Source organism: Pristiophorus japonicus, chromosome 1 (genome assembly GCF_044704955.1).
Source record: "Pristiophorus japonicus isolate sPriJap1 chromosome 1, sPriJap1.hap1, whole genome shotgun sequence".
NCBI lineage: Eukaryota > Metazoa > Chordata > Chondrichthyes > Pristiophoridae > Pristiophorus > Pristiophorus japonicus.
Window position 1 is genome coordinate 309,361,414 of NC_091977.1, and position 16,966 is coordinate 309,378,379.

Below are 16,966 nucleotides of genomic sequence, written 5' to 3' on the forward strand. Positions count from 1 at the left end.
ATTCCATAGACTCTGGATCAGTTCCTATGGAGTGGAGGTAGCCAATGTAACCCCACTTTTAAAAAAAAGCAGGGAGAGAGAAAACAGGGAATTATTGACCGGTCAGCCTGACCTCAGTAGTGGGTAAAATGATGGAATCAATTATTAAGGATGTCATAGCAGTGCATTTGGAAAGAGGTGACATGATAGGTCCAAGTCAGCATGGATTTGTGAAAGGGAAATCATGCTTGACAAATCTTCTGGAATTTTTTGAGGATGTTTCCAGTAGAGTGGACAAGGGGGAACCAGTTGATGTGATATATTTGGACTTTCAGAAGGCTTTCGACAAGGTCCCACACAAGAGATTAATGTGCAAAGTTAAAGCACATGGGACTGGGGGTAGTGTGCTGACATGGATTGAGAACTGGTTGTCAGACAGGAAGCAAAGAGAAGGAGTAAATGGGTACTTTTCAGAATGGCAGGCAGTAACTAGTGGGGTGCCGCAAGGTTCTGTGCTGGGGCCCCAGCTGTTTACACTGTACATTAATGATTTAGACGAGGGGATTAAATGTAGTATCTCCAAATTTGCGGATGACACTAAGTTGGGTGGCAGTGTGAGCTGCGAGGAGGATGCTATGAGGCTGCAGAGTGACTTGGATAGGTTAGGTGAGTGAGCAAATGCATGGCAGATGAAGTATAATGTGGATAAATGTGAGGTTATCCACTTTGATGGTAAAAACAGAAAGACAGACTATTATCTGAATGGTGACAGATTAGGAAAAGGGGAGGTGCAACGAGACCTGGGTGTCATGGTACATCAGTCATTGAAGGTTGGCATGCAGGTACAGCAGGCGGTTAAGAAAGCAAATGGCATGTTGGCCTTCATAGCGAGGGGATTTGAGTACAGGGGCAGGGAGGTGTTACTACAGTTGTACAGGGCCTTGGTGAGGCCACACCTGGAGTATTGTGTACAGTTTTGGTCTCCTAACTTGAGGAAAGACGTTCTTGCTATTGAGGGAGTGCAGCGAAGGTTCACCAGACTGATTCCCGGGATGGTGGGACTGACCTATCAAGAAAGACTGGATCAACTGGGCTTGTATTCACTGGAGTTCAGAAGAATGAGAGGGGACCTCATAGAAACGTTTAAAATTCTGACGGGTTTAGACAGGTTAGATGCAGGAAGAATGTTCCCAATGTTGGGGAAGTCCAGAACCAGGGGTCACAGCCTAAGGATAAGGGGTAAGCCATTTAGGACCGAGATGAGGGGAAACTTCTTCACCCAGAGAGTGGTGAACCTGTGGAATTCTCTACCACAGAAAGTTGTTGAGGCCAATTCACTAAATATATTCAAGCAGGAGTTAGATGTAGTCCTTACTACTAGGGGGATTAAGGGGTATGAAGAGAAAGCAGGAATGGGGTACTGAAGTTGCATGTTCAGCCATGAACTCATTGAAAGGTGGCGCAGGCTCGAAGGGCCGAATGGCCTACTCCTGCACCTATTTTTCTATGTTTCTATGTTTTTTGGCATGGAAGCAAGTCATTCTCGTTTCGTGCCTATGATGATGATGATGAGATGCATTTAAGGGGAAGTTAGATAAACACAAGGGAAAAGGGAATAGAAGGATATGCAGATAGGGTTAGATGAAGTGGATGGGAGGAGGCTCGTGTGGACCATAAACAATGGCATGGACCTGTTGGGCTGAATGTTTCTGTGTTGTAAATTCTATGTAAATTTGATCTTATCAATACATAAAGAAAAAGCCATTAAATAGCTGCTGCTGTGAAATGAACTAAAATAGCGGGGTTTCAGCAGCTGTTAGGCTGAGATATGGCAGAGATGCTACAGAGGTAGAATTTGACGGTGTTTGTGATGCAGAGGATTTGGGCTACGAAGCTCAGCACAGTGTCGAAAAGGATGGTGAGTTTGTGAACCGTCTGGATCAACCTGAGACTGTATCCAGGGAGCGGAGAGGGAATCAGTAGTAAGGGTACAGAGTTTGTGGCTATTTAGCTATCTTTCCTGCAACTTCCTGTTTGAACAAGTAATCAGGAAGGCAATGGAATGCAGACCTTTATTGCAAGGGGGATGGAGTATAAAAGCAGAGAAGTCCTGCGACAACTGTACAGAGTATTGGTGAGGCCACACCTAGAGTACTGCATACAGTTTTGGTCTCCTTATTTAAGGAGCTATATACTTGCATTGGAGGCAGTTCAGAGAAGGTTCACAAAGTTGATTCCTGAGGTGAAGGGGTTGACTTATGAAGAAAGATTGAGCAGGTTGGGCCTATACTCATTGGAGTTTAGAAGAATGAGTGGTGGTGATCTTATTGAAACATATAAGATACGGAGGGGGCTCGACAAGGAAGATGCAGAGAGCATGTTTCCCTTCATGGGGGAATCTAGAACTAGGGGGCATAGTTTCAGAATAAGGGGTCGCCCATTTAGAACTGAGATGAAGAGGAATTTCTTCTTTCAGAGGGTCGTAAATCTGTGGAATTCTCTGCCCCAGAGTGCTGTGGAGGCTGGGTCATTGAATATATTTAAAGTGCAGATAGACAGATTTTTGAGTGATAAGGGAGTAAAGGATTATGGGGAGTGGGCAGGGAAGTGGAGCTGAGCCCATGATCAGATCAGCCATGATCTTATTGATTGGCGGAGCAGGCTCGAGGGACCAAATGGCCTACTTCTGTTCCTATTTCTTATGTTCTTATGAATCTCCCCAATCAAGTTTTTGACCCTGCCACGGACCTGCAATGGCCCTAACCAAAGTTTTAAATGACATCCTCTCTGACTGACTGTGGTTCATTAACCTCTCTGTAGCCTTTGATATGTTCAACTGCACTATCCTCCTCCAATATCTCGCTGTTTTCCAGCTCACTGGGATTGCCTGACTTGGTTCCACTTCTACATATCCAATCATTCTTTCGTTATGGCTTCTCTTGCCACTTCCAGACTATTAACTTTAGAGTTTATCTCTGGCCCCTCCCCCAATTCTCATCTACATGCTATCCCTTGGCGCCATCATCCACAGACACGGGGTCAGCTTCAACATGTGTGCTGATGGCAGCCAGTTCTTATTTCCACCATCTCTCCCAACCCCTCCACTGTTGTTGGTCTGCTTGTCTGCCATCCCAGTCTTGAATGACTTGCAATTTCCTCCAAATGAACATTGACAAAACCAAAGCCATCGTCTTCAACAACAACAACAACAACTTGCATTTATATAGCACCTTTAATGTAGTAAAACATCCCAAGACTCTTCAGCCCTGGTTGGAGGATGGTGTTTGCCTTGTGAGATGTCAAAGTGATGTCAAAGTGCCCGTCCCCCACCTCTGGGGTTTGCCTCTCCGCCCTCCCTGAACTTGCCTTAAATTTGAAGGGCCAAGACCCATCTGCCAGTTTGGGGCTTCTGATTGGTGTCCGTAGATTGCCATATTTATTTCAATGAGATCCAAGGATGAATTTAAGATGCTCCTCAGGCCTCTCCCATCTGGCGCACAAGCTGATCATTTTGCGCCTGTGTTGATACATGAGGGAGAGACAGAGACCCTAGCCTAGCAACTGTCGAAAGAGGGAGGAAGGATTACAGAACACCCCAACAACAGCCAGTGTTCAAGATTGAAGTAAAGCCTTGGGTTGTTTATAGTGGTGCCGTACTATAAACATCGCACTACATACCATTGTAACCTATGCAAGGGGATGATGATGCATGTAAATGTAAACTTGTGTGTGTAAGAATTGGCTGAAGGACGGTGCATTTGACTGGGGACTTCCAAATAAGGCAAGGCCACTTCCAATTTGATAAAGTGTATATAAAATAAGCTTTTGTGTTAATTTTAGAGAAAAAAGAGAAAAACATTTTTAGTGCATGCCTACACCCAGAGCTGCTGACAAAACTCTGCTTGTAAACTGCATTATACTTTGAAGAAATTATATTCCGCTTTTAGATTGTTTTTAATGTTAAAGTCAAAATAAATAAAGTGATTAAATCATAATACTGAATTCTTTACTACTCAACTGAACAACAGAAGATTGTTTGAAACAACAGACTGTTGTCGAGTGCTATCAAATTTAGGGCCCACTAAATTCTACTATAAGAACAAAAATTTGGAGCATGAGTAGGCCATTCGGCCCCTCGAGCCTGCTCCACCATTCAATAAGATCATGGCTGACCTTCTACTTCAACTCCACTTTCCTGCACTATCCCCTAATCCCTGGATTCTCTTAATATCCAAAAATCTATCGATCTCTGTCTTGAATATACTCAATGACTCAGCCTCCACAGCCCTCTGGGGTAGAGAATTCCAAAGATTCACCACCCTCTGAGTGAAGAAGGTTCTCCTCATCTCAGTCCTAAATGGCCGACCCCTTATTCTGAGACTGTGTCCCCTGGTTCTAGACTCCCCAGCCAGAGGAACCGTCCTCCCTACATCTACCCTGAAAAGCCTTGTAAGAATTTTGTATGTTTCAATGAGATCACCTCTCATTCTTCTAAACTCTCGAGAATATAGGCCTAGTCTACCCAATCTCTCCTTAGAGGACAATTCCCCCATCCCAGGAATCAGTCTGGTGAACCTTCATTGCACTCTCTCTATGGCAAGTGTATCCTTCCTTAGGTAAGGAGACAAAAACTGTACACAATACTCCAGGTACTATCTCACCAGGGCCCTATATAATTGCAGTAACACGTCTTTGCTCTTTTACTCAAACCCTCTTGTAATAAAGGCCAACATACCATTTGATTTCTTAATTGCTTGCTGTACTTGCATGTTAACTTTCAGTGATTTGTGTACAAGGACACCCAGACCCCTCTGAACACCAACATTTCCCAATCTCTCACCATTTAAAAAAATACTCTGCTTTTCTATTTTTCTTACTAAAGTGGATAACTCCACATTTCTCCACATTATATTCCATTTGCCATGTTCTTGCCCACTCACTTAGCCCGTCTATATCCCCTTGAAGCTACTTTGCATCCTCCTCACAACTTACATTCCCACCTAGCTTTGTATCATCAGTAAACTTGGATATATTATGTTTGGTCCCTCATCCAAATCATTGATATAGATTGTGAAAATCTGGGGCCCAAGCACCGATCCTTGCGGTACCCCACTCGTTACAGCCTGCCAACCCGAAAATAGCCCGTTTATTCCTATTACCTGTTTTCTGTCCGTTAACCAATCTTCAATGCATGCCAGTATATTACCCCAAATCCCATGAGCCCTAATTTTGTTTAATAACCCCTAGTGTGGCACCTTATCAAATGTCTTCTGAAAAATCCAAATACACCACATACTCACCTCATAAGCAGTCCCTCGGAATCGAGGAAGACTTGCTTCCACTCCTGAAGTGAGTTCTTTGGTGAACTGTCCAGTACGAGAACCACAGAATCTGTCACAGGTGGGACAAACAGTCGTTGAGGGAAGAGGTGGGTGGGACTGGTTTGCTGCACACTCATTCCGCTGCCTGTGCTTGACCTCTGCACGCTCTCGCCGTTGAGACTCAAAGTGCTCAATGCCCTCCCGGATGCATTTTCTCCATTTAGGGTGGTCTTTGGTCAGGGACTCCCAGGTGTCAGTGGTGATGTCGCACTTTATCAGGGAGGCTTTGAGGGCATCCTTGTAACGTTTCCGCTGCCCAGCTTTGGCTCGTTTGCCGTGAAGGAGCTCCGCATAGAGCACTTGCTATGGCAGTCTCGTGTCTGAACTATGTGGCCTGACCAGCAAAGCTGATCGAGTGTGGTCAGCGCTTCAATGCTGGGGATGTTGGCCTGGACGAGGACACTGATGTTGGTGTGCCTGTCCTCCCAGGGGATTTGCAGGATCTTGCGGAGACATCGTTGGTGATATATCTCCAGCGTCTTGAGGTGTCTTCTGCACATCGTCCAGGCCTCTGAGCCATGCAGGAGGGCGGGTATGACTACAGCCCTGGAGATCAAGAGCTTGGTGGTAGATTTCCGGGCCCGGTCTTCGAACACTCTTTTCTTCAGGTGGCAAAGGCTGCAATGGCGCACTGGAGGCGGTGTTGAATCTCCACATCAGTGTCTGCTTTTGTTGACAAGAGGTATGGGAAATGGTCCACGTTGTCGAGGGCCGAGCGTGGATCTTAATGGCTGGGTGGCAGTGCTGTGCGGTGAGGACAGGCTGGTGGAGGACCTTTGTCTTATGGATGTTTAGTGTAAGGCCTATGCTTTCATATGCCTCGGTAAATACATCGACTATATCCTGGAGTTCAGCCCCAGGATGTGCGCAGACGCAGGCGTCGTCCGTGTACTGTAGCTCAGTGACAGAGATTGGGGTGGTCTTGGATCTGGCCTGGAGGTGGCATAGGTTAAACAGCTTCCCACTGGTTCTGTAGTTTAGTTCCAATCCAGCGGGGAGCTTGTTGACTGTGAGATGGAACATTGCAGCGAGGAAGATTGAGAAGAGGGTTGGAGCGATGACCCCGGTCCGGACGTGGATTGGGTCAGTAATGGATCCCTTGGTAAGGATCATGGCCTGCATGTCATCATGGAGCAGGCGAAGGATGTTGACAACCTTTTGGGGGCATTCAAAAAGGAGGAGGACACGCCATAGACCCTCGCGGTTGACAATGTCAAAGGCCTTTGTAAGGTCGAAGAAGGCCATGTATAAGGGCCGGCGCTGCTCCCTACATTTTTCCTGCAGCTGTCACGCGGCAAAGATCATGTCGATTGTGCCCCGTAGCGGACGAAATCCGCACTGTGACTCCGGGAGGAGCTCCTCAGCCACAGGGAAAAGACGGTTGAGGAGAACTCTAGCGACAACTTTCCCAGTGCCAGTGGCTGATAGCAGGGAGATTCCTCTGTAGTTGCCGCAGTCGGACTTGTCCCCGTTTTTAAAGATGGTCATGATCACTGCATCTCTGAGATCTCCCAGCATGCTCTCCTTCCTCCAGATGAGAGAAATGAGGTCATGTATTCGCGCCAACAGTGCCTCTCCACCATACTTCAGTGCCTCAGCAGGATTCCATCTGCTCCCGTAGCCTTGTTGTTCTTGAGCTGTTTTATGGCTTTTCCTACCTTGTGCAACATTGGGGTTTTACTGAGGTGGTGGCGGGTAGCATGCTGCGGGATGGAGTCGAGAACACTCGAGTCAAAGGCAGAGTCTCGGTTGAGGAGATCTTCGAAGTGCTCCTTCCAACGGGCCCTGACTGCCTCGGTGTCCTTGATGAGTGTTTCCCCGTCCTTGGCCAGCAGTGGGGTGGGGCCTTGGGAGTTTGGACCGTAGGTAGCCTTGATTGCAATGAAGAATCCTCGCATATCGTGGCTGTCGGCCAGTTGTTGTATCTCCTGTGCTTTCTCCATCCACCACTGTTCTTTAGGTCCCGGGTTTTTTGTTGGACCTCAGCCTTGAGCCATCTGTAATGATGGTTTGCTGCTCCCGAGTTGGGTTGTTGCTTGAGGCTCAGAAATGCTCTGCGCGTGTGATCTATTAGTTCTTGGATATCCTGATCATTTTCATCAAACCAGTCCTGGTGTTTTTTGGTTGAGTGACCAAGTGTGTCTTCACAGGAACTGGTTATGGAGGCTTGGAGGGCAGACCAAGCGCTATGGGCATTCAGCATCTCGGTCATCAAGGCACACCAGATTAGCTGTGAGGCGCTGGCTGTATAGGGCTCTCTTAGCTGGGTCTCGAAGTGCCCCGACATTGACTTTTTTGCGGCACTGTTTCTACTGTCCCCTCTGCTTTGGGGCTATGTTAATGTCGATGATGGATCAGATTAGGCGGTGGTCCGTCCAGCAGTCAGCAGCTCCTGTCATGGCGCAGGTGATGCGCACATCCTTGTGATCTCTGGCTCGGACAATGACATAGTCGAGCAGGTGCCAATGTTTGGAGCGAGGGTGTTGCCACGATACCTTGTATTTGTCCCTCTGGCGGAACAGGTATTGGTGATGAGGAATTCATGTTCTAGACATTTTGTCAGTAGGGTACCGGTGGAGTTGGCTTTCACTACCCCCTCTCTGCCAATCATGTCTCCCCATAAGGCTGTGTCTTTGCCGACCCTGGCATTGAAGTCAACTAGGAGGATCAATTTGTTGCCAGCGGGGACGCGGGACAGGGATGTTTCGAGGTTGGAATAAAAACCCTCTTTGGTCTCATCCCTTGCATCGAGTGTTGGGGTGTACGCACTGATGACTGTGGCACATTGGTTCCGGGATAAGGTGAGTCGGAGAGTCATCAGCCATTCGTTAACCATGCAGGGGAAGTCTTTGAGTCGGTCGACCAGCTCATTTTTGATGGTGAAGCCGACTCCGTGAAGGTGGCGTTCTTCCTCTGGTTTTCCTTTCCAGAAAAGGTGTAACCTCCACCTTGTTCCTTGAGCTGGCCTTCCCCTGCCCGCCGGGTCTCACTTAAGGCGGCGATGTCAATGTCAAAACGTCTAAGTTCCCAGACGACTATGGCGGTGCAGCGTTCCGGCCTGTCGCTGTTGGAGTTGTCCATGAGGGTTATGACATTCTAGGTCCCGAACTTCATGTTAATGAAGTGGAAGATGCCTGTGCTTAAGTTCTTTGAACGTGGGGGGCCGCTGCACACCGGCAACCACATGAGCCCAACAGAGCTAGGTCTTGGTCCAGTGGCAAGGGGGTCCAAGACGACTGGAGACCAGGCACTACTGTATGAGTCTATTTGCCTATGGTGAGATGTTAGCTGCAAGCTCAGCGCCGAGTAGCGCCCTTGATGTTAGGTGGCCTGAGGTTTGGTTGGGGGCAGGCATTAGGAAGGTCAGTTGTCCGCTGGAGTTCTGAGGGATGTTTTAAAAGTTTCTTACAAAGTTTTCCAAAGTTATTTAAAAGTTTCTCTGGAGGTTTCAAAAGAAAAATTCTCTAAGTTGTTTAAAAGTTGATTAAAAGTCTAAAATGTAAGTCAGTAGTCTACAGCCCAGTCAGTGTTCACCGGTAATGACCTAAGGACAACCCATCGTTGGGCTGGGCTGGCTGGCTGGCTGGCTGAACAGACCCGGAGTGCGAGGCTGGGCTGGGCCCTCTGGCCGAAGGGAGCTGGAGTGCGAGGCTGGGTCAGACCGGCTGGCTGAAGGGACCCAGAGTGCGTCGTTGGTCCGGGCTGGCTGGCCAAAGGGACCCGGAGTGCATCGTTGGGTCAGGCCCTCTGGCCGACGGGACCTGGAGTGCATCGCTGGGTCGGACCCTCTGGCCAAAGGGACCAAGAATGCGAGGCTGGGTCAGACCGGCTGGCCGGAGGGACCTGGAGTGGGTCGCTCGGCCGGGCCGGCTGGCCGAAGGGACTTGGTATGCGAGGCTGGGTCGGGCCGGCTGGCCGGAGGGACCTGGAATGGGTCGCTCGGCCGGGCCGGCTGACCGAAAGGACTTCGTATGCGAGGCTGGGTCGGGCCGGCTGGCCGGAGGGACCTGGAGTACGTCGTTGGGCCAGGCTGGCTGGCCGACGAGCTCTTCTACCAGCTACCAGCTGGCTCTCTGCACTACAAAGTACCACACTGGCTCCCCCTTATCTATTCTACTAGTTACAACCAATAGATTTGTTATGTATGCAATAAAGATACAAACTGAGTACTGTTTAACTAAGCAAGGTATAACCTTGGCTCTGCTTTATTTAGGCCCAATGTGCCTGACTCACAAAATGGCTGGCCTTCTATACCAGAGCAGTGCTTGCTGCTCAGTGGCCTCCAACAATGATACCATCTGGTGGCTACAAACAGCATGTACATACATGACAATACCCTCCTCTGAGATCTTATCACAGTCTTTCACAGGTTGAGACGGTCCGGTGCTTTATGCTCCCGGGTTGACTGTCTCAGTTCGATTCCGGCCTTTAGTGAATATGCGGAGTCTGTTGTGGCTGGTGGCTGGATGGCTGACATGTTGGGGGTGGCAGTGGCCATGTCAGGAATTGCAAGTCCATTTTTATTGAACAAGTCCGTGATGGAAATTCCGGGTTCACTGATGACCCTTGAGTCCACTGAAGGCTGCTGGTAGGTTGGTTGTTCGTCAACGGTTTCTTCGTCCGACTGCTCTGGCTCGTCTGTGTGCCTCAGCTTTGTTTGATCCAAGTGTTTCCTGCAAGTTTGCCCATTCCTGAGCTTAATAACAAATACTCTGTTGCCCTCCTTGGCCATGACCGTACCATTTGGGACCCTGACCATAATTCAACACATACACAGGATCATTAACAGAAATCTCGCGTGACACAGTTGCGCGATCGTGGTACCCTTGTTGATTGTCTTCTGTATTCAACATGATTACTTAAATCCAGGTGTACAAGAGATAACTTGGTCTTAAGACCTCGTTTCATCATGAGTTCAGCAGGCAAGACCCCTGTGAGTGTGTGGGGTCTTGTCCTGTAACTCAACAGTATGCAAGACAAGCGGGTCTGCAGTGACCCTTGGGTTACTCTCCTCATGCTTTGCTTGATAATTTGTACTGCACGTTGGATGCAGGCTTGAATGGTGCTGACCTTACATGTTTTATGCCGTGAAGTTTTAAAATTCCTGAAACTCCTGACTGGTGAAGCACAACCCATTGTTGCTCACCACTATATCAGGCAGACCATGACATTGACATTGAGATTCTCTATGGTTGCCGTGGACGTACTTGATGTCATGATTATGCATTCTATCCACTTCGAATACGTATCCACCACTACTAAAATCATCTTGCCCAGGAAGGGACCTGCAAAATCTACATGGATCCTGGCAAGGTTTGGATGGCCATTGTCATATATGTAGACCATGTATACTAACTGTATAGTCACATAAGGTGTGTCACCAGAGGGCACTGCGGTGGGAGACCTGAGGGTCACCTGCATAGGTGTGCAGGGCCCAGTATAAAAGGTTGCCCACCATGCCTGTGCCTCACTCTGGAGTTACAATAAATGGGACTAAGGTCACAACCGCTCAAGTAAAATACTAGACCTCGTGGAGTCGTTCATAAGAGTATTAAAGAGATAACAACTGGCGACGAGATTATGAACTTTCATGTAAAAATGGCCAACATTGGTGCATTAGAAAAGTTCTCAGAGGGTGAATATTGAGAAGCCTTTATGGCGCAGCTCGACCAATATTTCGTAGCAAACGACCTGGTAGGCGATGATCCGGCCACGCTGGCAGATAAGGGCAGAGCTATCCTGTTGACCAGTTGTGGGCCTTGTCTGGGACTTGCTTGCACCAGAGAAAACAACCACCAAGTCATACGAGGAGCTGAAAGTGCTAATTCGGAACCAACTCAAACCGAAGGAGAGCATCCTCACGGCCAGGCATCGATTTTATACACACCGTCACCCCGAGGGCTAGGAAATTGTGAAGTACGCTGCCGACCTCAGGAGGCTGGCAGGACCGTGCGAATTCGGTGCATCCTTCGCCGATGCGTTGCGAGACGTCTTCGTAATTGGCATCGGTCATGAGGCCCTTCTTCACAGGTTACTGTCTGCCGAAACCACCGTCACTCTGCAGACGGCCATCAGCATCAGCCAGGCGTTCATGACCTCAAGCTGCAGCTCCAAACAGATGATGACTCACTCTCAGGACTCAAACCCGGCAAGTACTGTAAATAGAATAGCGCCTTTCACAGGCAGAACTGTTGAACGTGAATCTGCCCAGAGCAGAGCGTACAGGCCCCTGAGTCCTTTAACTCAGAGTCCGCCGAGGGGTGCAAACGTAAGTTGAGTAGCACCATGCTGGCGTTGCGGAGGGGGCTTGCTCTGCCTCTGAGCATGGGGGAACGTTGATCTCTGGAGGGATGAAGTCTTCCCAGTTCCAATGGGCTCATCAGTGTCGGTTCAGAGACTATGTGTGCAAAGGCTGCAGCACAAAGGGCCACCTCCAGTGAATGTGCAAAAGAGGAGTCAGCAGATGGTTGTGAATCCAGCACGGATTACAAGGAGATGGCTAGAGAGGCAGCTCAGTCCCAGGATGAAGTGTATTATACCTGCACCACAGATTGCCCTCCAGTGATAATGGAAGTCGAGATAAATGGCGTTCCAGTCTTCATGGAAGTGGACACGGGGGCAAGTCAGTCAGTAATGAGCCAGGAAGCCTTTGAGAGGCTATGGAACAATCAAGTTGAACGACCCAAGCTGGTCCTGGTTCAGGCAAAGCTGCGCACCTACACCAAGGAACTGATATCAGTTGTTAGTAGTGGGGATGTAAGTGTATCCCATGATGGTGCGGTGCACAATTTACCATTGGACCAATGCTACTTGGAAGAAGATGGATGGGGAAGATTCATTGGAACTGGGAAGACTTCATCCCTCCAGAGATCAACGTTCCCCCATGCTCAGAGGCAGAGCAAGCCCCCAATTTCGATTGGACCAGGCACCGAAGAGCAGATCCGTGCAGCCCCCAAAGCACAGACCGCTCATCACGACTGTGTGGCGATGATCCGGCCGAGACAACCCGAACGCACCTTCCCGGTTTCAGTGGCAGGACTCCTGGGGAGGAAGATTGGATCCGAGGAGGCCTTCCCAGCTTCAATGGCAGAATCCCTGGGAAAGAAGATCGCGGAAGTTGACATCAGGGACAGGGAAAAGATGGAGTCCAAACCACGAGGTGCAGCGCTAATGGAGCAATGACACGTGGTTCCACGCAAGGAAGACAATTGGGGTAAAAGTAGTAAGGCCATTTTAAAGGAGGCCAGCAACCCGCCATTTTTGAATGAACTGCTTGAAGTTGGTAACCAATTTAAAAGTCCAGCTGTAATGAGCAAAATGTTGTTGAGCGATGTCGGGTGCAAATTGCAATCAGCCAATGTAGCGGGCAAACACCTAATGGTCATATATAGGTCCAGCGAGCTACCCAATGGTGTAGCCTACATCCCCGGGACCAGAACGATTTATCATAAAGTGTCCCCACAGCTGACGGAAGTAGACAAGACGCAGAGTAAATGATCCCCGGAGAGCAGAGGCACCGGTAGTGATACCCTGCCTCAGATCGGTTTAACATTGCATGCACCCGATGGCATGAACCGCCATGGACCAGAAACAGTAAACTGCGCCTATGTTCCCAGTCGGCTATCGTCACCCACCACCCGAGTGGAAAAGGCACAGCCCACAAACCCACTCGTCACCACGGCAATGCCCAAGAGCGAAGGGTGACCTGCAACGGCTCCTCCGAACGGGACCTGGACCAGCCAGGATCCCAGACTAGAGAGTGCTCACAACGGTGCCCTCAAGGAAAGCGAGTCAGCAGTCCCCTGCAAACTGCTAGACAAGACAAGGCAGCCCCACCATCGCTTAGACAAAATGCTCACTCGCTCAGACTGCTCCCCAAGGGGCAGCAGCGACACTGTGCAAACGAAAAAGACAGGAAGGTCACAGACACATCAGCTGTCTTTGGGCCTGTCAGACACTAGGAGTAACGGCAAGAGCCCTGAGCACCAGCAACTTGAGCAAAATGAGCTCACCTCGCCCACAGACCCACTAGCATGGGACGCTGCGCCGCCACCAGATGACCCGGATCCATCATCCGGCCGTGCTGGAACTAGACTGTCCTTGTGTACCTGTACTGATATACCTGTACTGATCATGTAAATGTACCACACAAAAAGAAACTCAACTGTAATCCACCCAACAAATGTACCAAGATGTAAATGTAAAACCCATGTGATGAACTTGAATGCAACTTGCATGTAACGGGCCATTAGCCTGATCTCTGTGTGGAGCGGGGGGAGGGAGAATGGAGTAGTCATGGACTCACAACCAGAAACCACTGGGACCTCCACTGGCAACAAATCTCACTACCAACCCACCCAAGCTAGAAGCAACCCTCCAATGGTCAACCAGGAAGAGCAGGTCACCGTCAATGTACGAGTCAATTTACATTAAGATTTGAGGCGAAGTGATGTCATGTATGTAGACCATGTATACTAACTGTATAGTCACATAAGGTGTGCCACCAGAGGGCACTGCGGTGGGAGACCTGAGGGTCACCTGCATAGGTGTGCAGGGCCCAGTATAAAAGGCTGCCCACCATGCTTGTGCCTCACTCTGGAGTTACAATAAATGAGACTAAGGTCACAACAACTCAAGTACAATACTAGACCTCGCGGAGTCATTCATAAGAGTATTAAAGACTTAACAGCCATGACCACAAACTCAGCGGCAATTCCGCTGGTGCTTTGCTGAGCTGCATGCAGGTGTTGCACTGATGCACGCATGTTTCCAGCTCAAAATCAATTGCTGGCCACCATATGTGGGACCTGACGATGGCCTTCATCATCACTATACCAGGATGTGTGCTGTGTAACTCACGCACAAACTTCTCTCTCCCTTTCTTAGGCATTACAACTCGATTGCCCCACAATATGCAATCTGCTTGAATAGACAGTTCGTCCTTGCGACGAATGTACGGTTTGGACTCCTCGCACATTTGCTTAGGTATGGCAGACCAATCCCTTTTGAGGATGCAACCCCTTATCACCGATAATATCAGGAGCTGGCTGGTCCAAGTCTTAACTTGTTGAGCCATGACAGGGGTACCTTCACTCTCAAAAGCATCCATGATTAACATTAAATCTGCCGGTTGTGGCGTTTCCACCTCTGGTGTGGGCAACGACAACCGGCTCAAAGCATCGGCACAATTCTCTGTGCCATGTCTGTGGTGAATAACATAATCATAGGCAGATAATGTCAGCACCTACCTTTGGATGTGGGATGAAGCGTTGATATTGATACCTTTGCTCTCAGAAAACTACGAAATGAGCGGCTTGTGATCGGTCTCTAATTCAAACCTCAGACCGAATAGGTATTGATTCATCTTTTTAACACCGTACACACACGCTAAAGCTTCTTTTTCTACCATACTGTAGGCTCTTTCTGCTTTAGACAAACTTTTGGAAACATACACGACAGGTTGAAGTTTCCCCGACTCATTGGCTTGTTGTAACACGCAACCAATTCCATATGACGATGCGTCACAGGCCAAAACTAAACATTTACATGGGTCATAATGTAACAGCAGCTTGTTTGAGCAAAGCAGATTGGTGGCTTTCTCGAAAGCTCTGTCTTGCAATGCGCCCCACACCCAGTTGTTGCCTTTTCTCAATAGCATGTGCAGTGGTTCAAGTAAGGTGCTCAATTTAGGTAGGAAGTTACCAAAGTAGTTGAGTAGACCCAGGAACGAATGCAACTCCATCACATTCTGCGGCTTGGGTGCATTCTTGATGGCTTTGGTTTTGATATCAGTAGGTCTGATGCCATCAGCGGTGATCTTCCTCCCAAGGAATTCGACCTCCGGTGCCATGAAGATGCACTTCGAGCGTTTAAGTCTGAGTCCCACTCTGTCCAAATGCAGTAGAACCTCTTCCAGGTTGTTCAGATGTTCCTTGGAGTCACGACCGGTGATCAGGATGTCATCTTGGAACACAACAGTTCTGGGAACAGACTTCAGCAGACTTTCCATATTCCTCTGGAATATTGCTGCAGCCGAGTGAATTCCAAGCGGGCACCTGCAATAAATAAACAGTCCTTTGTGCATGTTAATGCACGTAAGTCTCTTCGACGTCTTGACCAACTCCTGCGTCATATAGGCCGATGTCAAGTGCAGTTTTTTGAACGACTTCCCCCCGGCTAGTGTCACAAACAAGTCATCAGCCTTTGGTAACGGGTACTGATCTTATTTTGAAACCGTGTTGATCGTAGCCTTGTAGTCTCCACAGAGTCTGACTGTGCCATCACTTTTCAGCACAGGAACAATGGGGCTGGCCTTTTCATTAAATTCGACCGGCGATATGATCACTTCACGCTGGAGTCTGTCCAGTTCAATTTCGACCTTCTCCCTCATCATATACGGCACTGCCCGAGCTTTATGATGGAAGAGTCTAGCATCTGAGTCCACGTGGATCTGCACCTTGGCTCCCATGAAGTGGCCGATACCCGGTTCGAACAGCAACGGGAACTTGCTCAATACTTGGGCACATGTATCTTACTCCGACGACAACGCCTTTATATCGTTCCAGTCGCATCTGATTTTCTCCAACCAGCTCCTGCCGAGCAGCATTGGACCATTGCCTGATACAATCCAGCGGTAACTCGTGAACCACACCGTTATACGGCACATTAATTTGTGCACTGCCAATCACCTTTATCAGTTCTTTGGTGTATGTGCGCAGCTTGGCATTAACAGGGCTCAGCCTGGGCCTCACAGTCTTCGTATCCCACAGTTTATTAAATGCCATCTCGTTCATGATCGATTGACTCGCCCCTGTGTCCAATTCCATCAATACCGGTATCCCGTTCAACTTCATGTTGATCAAAATTGGTTTACTCTTGGTTATGAAAGAGTACAGTCCATTCATTTCCTCCTCTGGCATCTCGAATTGCGTATACGGATCCGCGCTAGTCAGACTCTCATCCTCCACGTGGTGTGTCGTAGCTCACTTGCTCATCTGTGGACACTTGCACTGGAGATGCCCCACTCTCAGACAGCATTGCAACTATATTGCTTAAATCGGCACTGCTGGTGCCAATGATTTCCCCCACAACGCCAACACGGAGAAGTCGGATACATTCCCGCTGGCGGACTTTGGGCAGCCACAGGTTTCGTGAACGCAGCTGGATCGGCCCTGCCATGTGCCGCTCTGCCGAATGACAAATCATTCGCGAACGCAGCCGGATGGGCCCTGTCATGTGCCACTCTGCCGAACAGTGAATTAATCGCACTTACAGTACTTGCCGAGGTTCGGTTTTTCACCAATATTTGCTTTAAACTCCTGTCCGTCGTCAGACATGATTGAGCGATCTGGATGGCCCTTTTTGAATCCAACTCCTCCACCGCAGAAGTTTGCGCATGATCACCTCGTGGTTGAACCCAATAAAGAAGATGTCCCGCAGCATGTCTGTCCCGAACTTGCACGGTCCCGCTAGACGTCTCAGGTCGGCAATGAATTCTGCCGCGCTCTGGCCCTCCGATCGAACATGTGTATAAAATTTGTATCTCGGGATGACGATACCGTCGTCTGGCTTGAGGTGCTCCTGTACCAATGTACACAACTCCTCAT